Source organism: Sorex araneus, chromosome 4 (assembly GCF_027595985.1).
Source record: "Sorex araneus isolate mSorAra2 chromosome 4, mSorAra2.pri, whole genome shotgun sequence".
NCBI classification, from domain to species: domain Eukaryota; kingdom Metazoa; phylum Chordata; class Mammalia; order Eulipotyphla; family Soricidae; genus Sorex; species Sorex araneus.
The window spans coordinates 73,660,982-73,667,812 of record NC_073305.1 but is presented as its reverse complement, the minus strand read 5'-3'; the positions used below and the strand labels follow the sequence as shown (position 1 = coordinate 73,667,812).

General features: G+C 68.8%; 1 long non-coding RNA gene across 1 annotated transcript; it reads right to left on the bottom strand.

Moving 5' to 3' along the window:
* Positions 1-4,186: 4,186 nt before the first annotated feature.
* Positions 4,187-6,254, bottom strand: LOC129404442 (uncharacterized). The gene is made up of 3 exons (XR_008629872.1): positions 5,998-6,254; positions 5,563-5,625; positions 4,187-5,441 (listed from the first exon to the last, which is right to left on the bottom strand). It is a non-coding gene; the product is annotated as an uncharacterized LOC129404442 (long non-coding RNA).
* Between the last annotated feature and the right edge of the window lie 577 nt (positions 6,255-6,831).

Below are 6,831 nucleotides of genomic sequence, written 5' to 3'. Positions count from 1 at the left end.
TGTCTCGGGGGTTCAGGCGGGCGGGGGTTCGTCCATCCGCTCGGGGATGCGTCCGCTTTTCCCCGGGCCACCGCCGCCACCGGGTCGACCAGTTGTCCCCTGGAGTTCCGGGACTCTGGGCGATGGGGCTGTCCCAGGTGCCGGTGGCCGGGTCGCTGTTCCAGAGGGTGCCGCGGGAGGGAGCAGATCGGTCCCGCTCCAGGCAACGGTCCTTTTCCAGTGTGACGGGGCCGGATGGACCGCGAGATGTACGCTGACACGCTCTCTCGGTGGCTCTCCGCCGTGAGGATCCGGACCGGTCGTTCCCCCGGGTGCGTGTGAGAAGTTGGGGGCCTGTCTTGAGGACTCCTCCCCGGCTTCCCGCCTCCTGAGCCCTGTGCGCCGGCTCTCGCGTGCACCTGGGGGCAGTGTCCCCGGCCGTGGCTGTTGCTCCTCCGGTCTAAGGTGCCCGAGGCCAGCCCAGTGTCCGTGTCCTCGGCGCCAACGGCCCCCCCCCCCAGCCTCGCGTGTCAGGCGTCCTCACTCTCGTCGGGGGTGGGTCTGGTCGGGGCCGGACGTCGCCCTGAAGTCGGAAGGGCGGGCGAAGGCTGAAACGGGCCTCTCCCCTCTCCGGAGGGTTGCTGTCCTTCGCCCGCGCTCCTTTGGGGCTCGGTCCCCCTCCTTGCCAGGGGGGGGGACTCCGCGATGGCTCGCTTCTCTCGCGCTCTCTCAGCCGATCGATGTGGTGTTGGTGCGCTCTCCTGGGCCGGGCCTAAGCCGCGCCAGACGAGGGACGGACATCCCTCGTAGATGGGACCACTCTTCTTGTTCTGCCAGCGGGTCCCTCGCTTCTCCACCCCCGTGGGGGCATTCAGGGGTGCGGACCCAGACCCGATCCCGCTCTCCCCGCTCTCCCCCAGGCCCCGTGCGTGGCGGGGGAGCGGGTTTCGGGGTCGTCTAACGCAGCGGACAATCCTCGCTCTGCCCGGGACCCCGCGGGGTCCCGTCCTCTTGGGCGGGCCCCTCCCCGCGGCGGGCGGGGGGGTGCGCCCGGCGGTGGCGCGCGTGGCCGCGCCTCACCCGGTCCTCGGTGGTGCCCCTGGAGCGCTCCAGGTCGTCCTGTCAGGTGCCCGAGGCCAAGTCGGTGGTGTCGCTTCCCCATCACCCGGACTTGCTGTCCTTCCCTCCCTGGGCTCCTCCTGGTTTCGGTTGGCCCCTGGCCTTCCGGGGGGTCAAGCCGGTCGTCCTCGTCGAGGGGTCGCCCGCCGTTGCCCCCTTTGCAGTTTGCCGCGGGGCGGTGGACGGGGGAGGGCCTCTGCGTTCCGGGCGCGCGCCCTCGTGCCTCACAGTAACTGGCACTAGCGCGCGGGCATGTGAGCGGCAGTTGGTGGGTCGCCGTTGCGCCGCTCTGGGAGATGAGGCGTCCCCCTTTGGGGCTCTCTCTCTCGCCTGGTCCGGGGCTTCCGCCCCTCTTCCCCCGTCGTGGGGGGTGGAGGCCGGCCTTCCCGTCCCGGTGGGTGGGGACCGTTTGCCGGGTACTGTGGAGGGGCGGCGGGCCCTCCCGCGGGCCCGGCACGCGACGGACCTGACCACGGACGCTCACGTGAGACGCGGTCGGCCCCGCTCCGGTGGGGACCGGCCGCCGGACTGCTACGGCAGACTCCCCCCCGACTCGCGGTGTCGGGGGAGTCCGAAGGGGAAGACGGTAGCTTGCCCGGGTCGGGGGGTGATGCCCCCTCGGTGGAGAAAAACCTTCTCTAGCGATCCGCGAGGGTGCCTTTGGGGTACCGCATCCCCCAGCCGCTGCCCCTCTTTCTCCTGCGCTGTCAGCCACCGGTAGTGGAGCCCTCCCTTCCTCGCCGCTCTGCGACGGGGAGGGGTCCGCCTTCATCCCCTCAGATGTGGGGGGGGTGCCGTGCGTGCTTGCTCTTTGCCTACCGCGGCCCGCGCCTCCCCCTTCTGGGTCGGGGCAGGGTCCCGTCAGGCCGGGCCGAGCTGGCGTCCCGGCGTCGGGGCGTCGGAACGTCGTGGTTGGCGGTCGGGGCCCGGATGGGCCCGCGTGCGTGTGGTCGGAGTCGTGGGACGGGTGTGCGCGGTCAGGGTGTCGTTTCTGCCACCGTTGCGACCCCGTGCTCCTGTTGACCCGGCCCGCTGTGCCCCCGGCGGGAGCCGTGCTTCCCGGCGGGGGGGAAACGCTCTGTCTGCTTCCCGTTACCCGTGTGGTGCCGCAGCCGGCGGTGGTGCTGCGGACCTCGGCTTCGGGGTGTGTGCTCTCGGGGGTCCCGTCTCGGCTGCCCGGCCGAGCGAGGTGCCGGCGCGCGGTCCGCGTGGTGGCGGCGGTCCCCCCGGGTGCCGGACGTTGCCGCCTGGGCTCTGGGACCCTCGGTCAGGGCTCGGATGGGCGGACGGAAGAGGAAAGGCGAGAGGCTTGTGTTTTGGCCCGCGTGTGCGGGCTCGCGGGGGTTCTGGGCGCCGTTAGCCCTTCCCGCCCCACGGCGGGGCCAGGGACGGGTGGCGGTGGTTGGCGTGGACCCTCCGGGCCCCCGGTGGCGGGGCGCTGCGGTGACGCGTGTGGACGTGGCTTCCGAGGCGGAGGGCGCGGGTGGGTCGGCTGTCGGGACCGGCCGGCATCCCGGGCGTGGGTGCGGGACCGCCCTGGTCTGTGGGCGGTGGGATTCCCGTGCGTAGTTTTCCCGTTGGCCCGGTCGTCCCGATGGGTGCCTTCCGCTCTCGTTGCTCCTCTCGGAGCCCGTCTGGCGCGCGTGCCGCGTGCCCGGCCCTCGCGGGCCCGGATCCCCCCGGCCCCTTGGGCCGCCCTCCCCATGGGAGGCTGTGTGTGCCCTTGCAGTGGCCGGGCGGGCGCTTAGGCCCCCATGGCCCTCCTCCCGTGCGGTCGCCCGTCGGCGGCGGCTGTTCTCTCTCGCCCGGTTGCAGGTCGTGCCTGCCCGCCGGGACCCGTCGTGCCTCTGGAGCGGCGGACCCCGCCTGACCGGGCCTCGTTTAGCCCGGGGGGGACTCTGGTCGGAGGTGCGTGCGGTGATCGGAGGGGTGGCGTGCCTTCTGTCGTCGGTGCGGTGGGGGCGGTCGCGACCATCGGTTGACTCCGCTGCCAGTTGAGGAGGCGCGCTTGGTCGGGGGGCGTCTGACCCGTCCACGCCTGGTGGTCGGTCGGTGCCGGGCGAAGCTCGAGTCCTTGCCCGTTCGGTAGCGGCGGTGGTCGCCGTCGTCCGTCTTCGGCTGCCGTGGGACCACCCTTGTGCTCGGGTGGTGAGATTCCCGTGGTGGGCCACTGGCGGAGGCGGCGGCCCTCCCCCGCGTTTTGGGGAGCCTGGCTCGTGGAGGGTTCTTCCCTCCCCAGGGCTCCTCGGGCTCGCCCCCGCTCCGGCCGGCCCGCCCTTTCCCGTGTCGCCTCCTCTCCTCCGGCCTCACCCTGTGTGGCGGCCGGGGGGTCGCCAGCATTTCTGGCCTCTCGCGGGTCTCCCCGCGGGCCTCCTCTCCTCTGCTTCTCGTCCACCCGTCGGGCTGCTGCCCGCGTCGTCCCGGTCCCCCGCGGCTCGCCTGCGCTCGGGGGTCCTCACCCACCGAGGCGCTCTTGCTCTCCGGGCCCGCCGGGGCCCGCCGTCTGCTCCTCCCCGTGGCCGGTGGCCGTCCGTACCCGCCGCCAGGCTGCCCTCGGCGGAGCCGGGTGTCGCGCTGTGGTCGGTCGAGGGGGTCTCCGGAGGCCGCGTGCAGACGTTCTCATCCCCCTCGCCGTCTCTCCGCGGTGCCGCCGCCGGGGGTCGTGGCGGTGCCACACCCTTTCGGGATTTCCCCCCCACCGGCTCCGGTCGGTGGGCGGGTCGGGTAGTGTCGTTCTCCCTGCCGTCGGGCCGTGCGTCTCGCAGCCGCAGTGGCGCCCGAGCGGGCCCTCGGTCTTCAGGGTGCGTTGGGGGCGGTGACAGCCCCTGCTCGCCCCCCGGCCTCTTCTCCCCCGCGCCTGCGGGGTCCTTTCGCGCGTCCCGCGCCGCCGCTGCGCGTCCAGCTCCCGTGTTAGGTCTGTGCGCGCCGGCTCCACTGCCGCCGGGCCCGTGGGGCGGCGTCGGTTCCTCCTCCCTTCCAGCCGTCTTCTCCCTCCTGTCTCCCCTCCCCGCCGCGCCCAGTCCCGCGCTTGTCCGTCCGTCCGCGGGCGGGCGGCGCGCGGTGCCGGCGGCCGGTGGGGGGGAGGAGTCCCAGGAGGGGGTGGCGCGCGGGCCGGGGTTGGGTTCCTCCCGTCTTCTCTCCCCCTGGGGTTCCCCCGGCGGCAGCGGCTTGCCGCCACGCGCAGTCGCTCGGTCGTGCCTCTCCTCCTACCTGGTTGATCCTGCCTGTAACATATGCTGTCTCAAAGATTAAGCCATGCATGTCTGAGTACGCACGGCCGGTACAGTGAAACTGCGAATGGCTCATTAAATCAGTTATGGTTCCTTTGGTCGCTCGCTCCTCTCCTACTTGGATAACTGTGGTAATTCTAGAGCTAATACATGCCGATGGGCGCTGACCCCCTTCGCGGGGGGGATGCGTGCATTTATCAGATCAAAACCAACCCGGTCAGCCTCCCCTCGGCTCCGACCGCGGGGTGGGAGCCGGCGGCTTTGTTGACTCTAGATAACCTCGGGCCGATCGCACGGCCCCCGTGGCGGCGACGACCCATTCAAACATCTGCCCTATCAACTTTTGATGGTAGTCGCCGTGCCTACCATGGTGACCACGGGTGACGGGGAATCAGGGTTCGATTCCGGAGAGGGAGCCTGAGAAACGGCTACCACATCCAAGGAAGGCAGCAGGCGCGCAAATTACCCACTCCCGACCTGGGGAGATAGTGACGAAAAATAACAATACAGGACTCTTTTGAGGCCCTGTAATTGGAATGAGTCCACTTTAAATCCTTTAACGAGGATCCATCGGAGGGCAAGTCTGGTGCCAGCAGCCGCGGTAATTCCAGCTCCAATAGCGTATATTAAAGTTGCTGCAGTTAAAAAGCTCGTAGTTGGATCTTGGGAGCGGGCGGGCGGTCCGCCGCGAGGCGAGCCACCTCCCATCCCTGCCCCTTGCCTCTCGGCGCCCCCTCGATGCTCTTAGCTGAGTGTCCCGCGGGGCCCGAAGTGTTTACTTTGAAAAAATTAGAGTGTTCAAAGCAGGCCCGAGCCACCTGGATACCGCAGCTAGGAATAATGGAATAGGACCGCGGTTCTATTTTGTTGGTTTTCGGAACTGAGGCCATGATTAAGAGGGACGGCCGGGGGCATTCGTATTGCGCCACTAGAGGTGAAATTCTTGGACCGGCGCAAGACGGACCAGAGCGAAAGCATTTGCCAAGAATGTTTTCATTAATCAAGAATGAAAGTCGGAGGTTCGAAGACGATCAGATACCATCGTAGTTCCGACCATAAACGATGCCGACTGGCGATGCGGCGGCGTTATTCCCATGACCCGCCGGGCAGCTTCTGGAAAACCAAAGTCTTTGGGTTCCGGGGGGAGTATAACCATATAAGCAAAGCTGAAACTTAAAGGAATTGACGGAAGGGCACCACCAGGAGTGGAGCCTGCGGCTTAATTTGACTCAACACGGGAAACCTCACCCGGCCCGGACACGGACAGGATTGACAGATTGATAGCTCTTTCTCGATTCTGTGGGTGGTGGTGCATGGCCGTTCTTAGTTGGTGGAGCGACTTGTCTGGTTAATTCCGATAACGAACGAGACTCTGGCATGCTAACTAGTTACGCGACCCCCGAGTGGTTGGCGTCCCCCAACTTCTTAGAGGGACAAGTGGCGTTCAGCCACCCGAGATTGAGCAATAACAGGTCTGTGATGCCTTTAGATGTCCGGGGCTGCACGCGCGCTACACTAATTGGCTCAGCGTGTGCCTACCCTACGCCGGCAGGCGCGGGTAACCCGTTGAACCCCATTCGTGATGGGGATCGGGGGTTGCAATTATTCCCCATGAACGAGGAATTCCCAGTAAGTGCGGGATTAAGTCCCTGCCCTTTGTACACACCACCCGTCGCTACTACCGATTGGATGGTTTAGTGAGGCCCTCGGATCAGCCCCGCCGGTGTCGGCCCACGGCCCTGGCGGAGCGCTGAGAAGACGGTCGAACTTGACTATCTAGAGGAAGTAAAAGTCGTAACAAGGTTTCCGTAGGTGAACCTGCGGAAGGATCATTAACGGATCCCCTCCCGGCACGACGCTCGCGAGAAGAAACCCCGTGCGGCGCGGGGGTCCCCCCCGGGAGGAGGGCGGAGGAGGAGGAGGCGTCGGGGTCCGTCCCCCCCCTCCTCCCCCCCTCCATCCCTCCTCGCGGGAGCCCCCGCTGTTCGAAGTGGGGGAGGCGTGCCGGGGACGCCGAGGCGAGCCGGAACGAAGGTCAGCATAGTGGTCCCGGTCGGTCGGCAGTTGGGGCTGCCATGCGGCGGCGGCGGTGGCCGGCCGCGACCCGGCGGCGGCAGAGGCCACAGTGTCAGGGGAGGGGGCGGCGTCTCGACGTGGGATCCGTCGGGGTTTTCGGCGTGGCCCGGGGTCGGGCCTTGGGGCCGTCCCTGGGGAGGGTCAAGCGGGTGCGAACAGTTGGCGTGGCGCTTCTCCGCGTGTGCCTCTGGCCACCACTCCCCTCCTCCCGGGGGCCCCTCCGTCCCCGGTCGGCGCTGGCTCCTTCGGGCCCCGTCGCGATGCTTTCCCCCGTCCTCCGGCTTCCGGCCTTCCCGCCCGGCCGCGCCGCTCCGCCCACCCGCCCGTGGCGGCCTGACCCTCTTCCGCTTTGCCTCTCCTGGCCCCGGCCCGTCTGGCGTCTTCCCTCGCCTCTTCCGCCGGGGGCGCGTCGCAGTCCTCTCGGTCG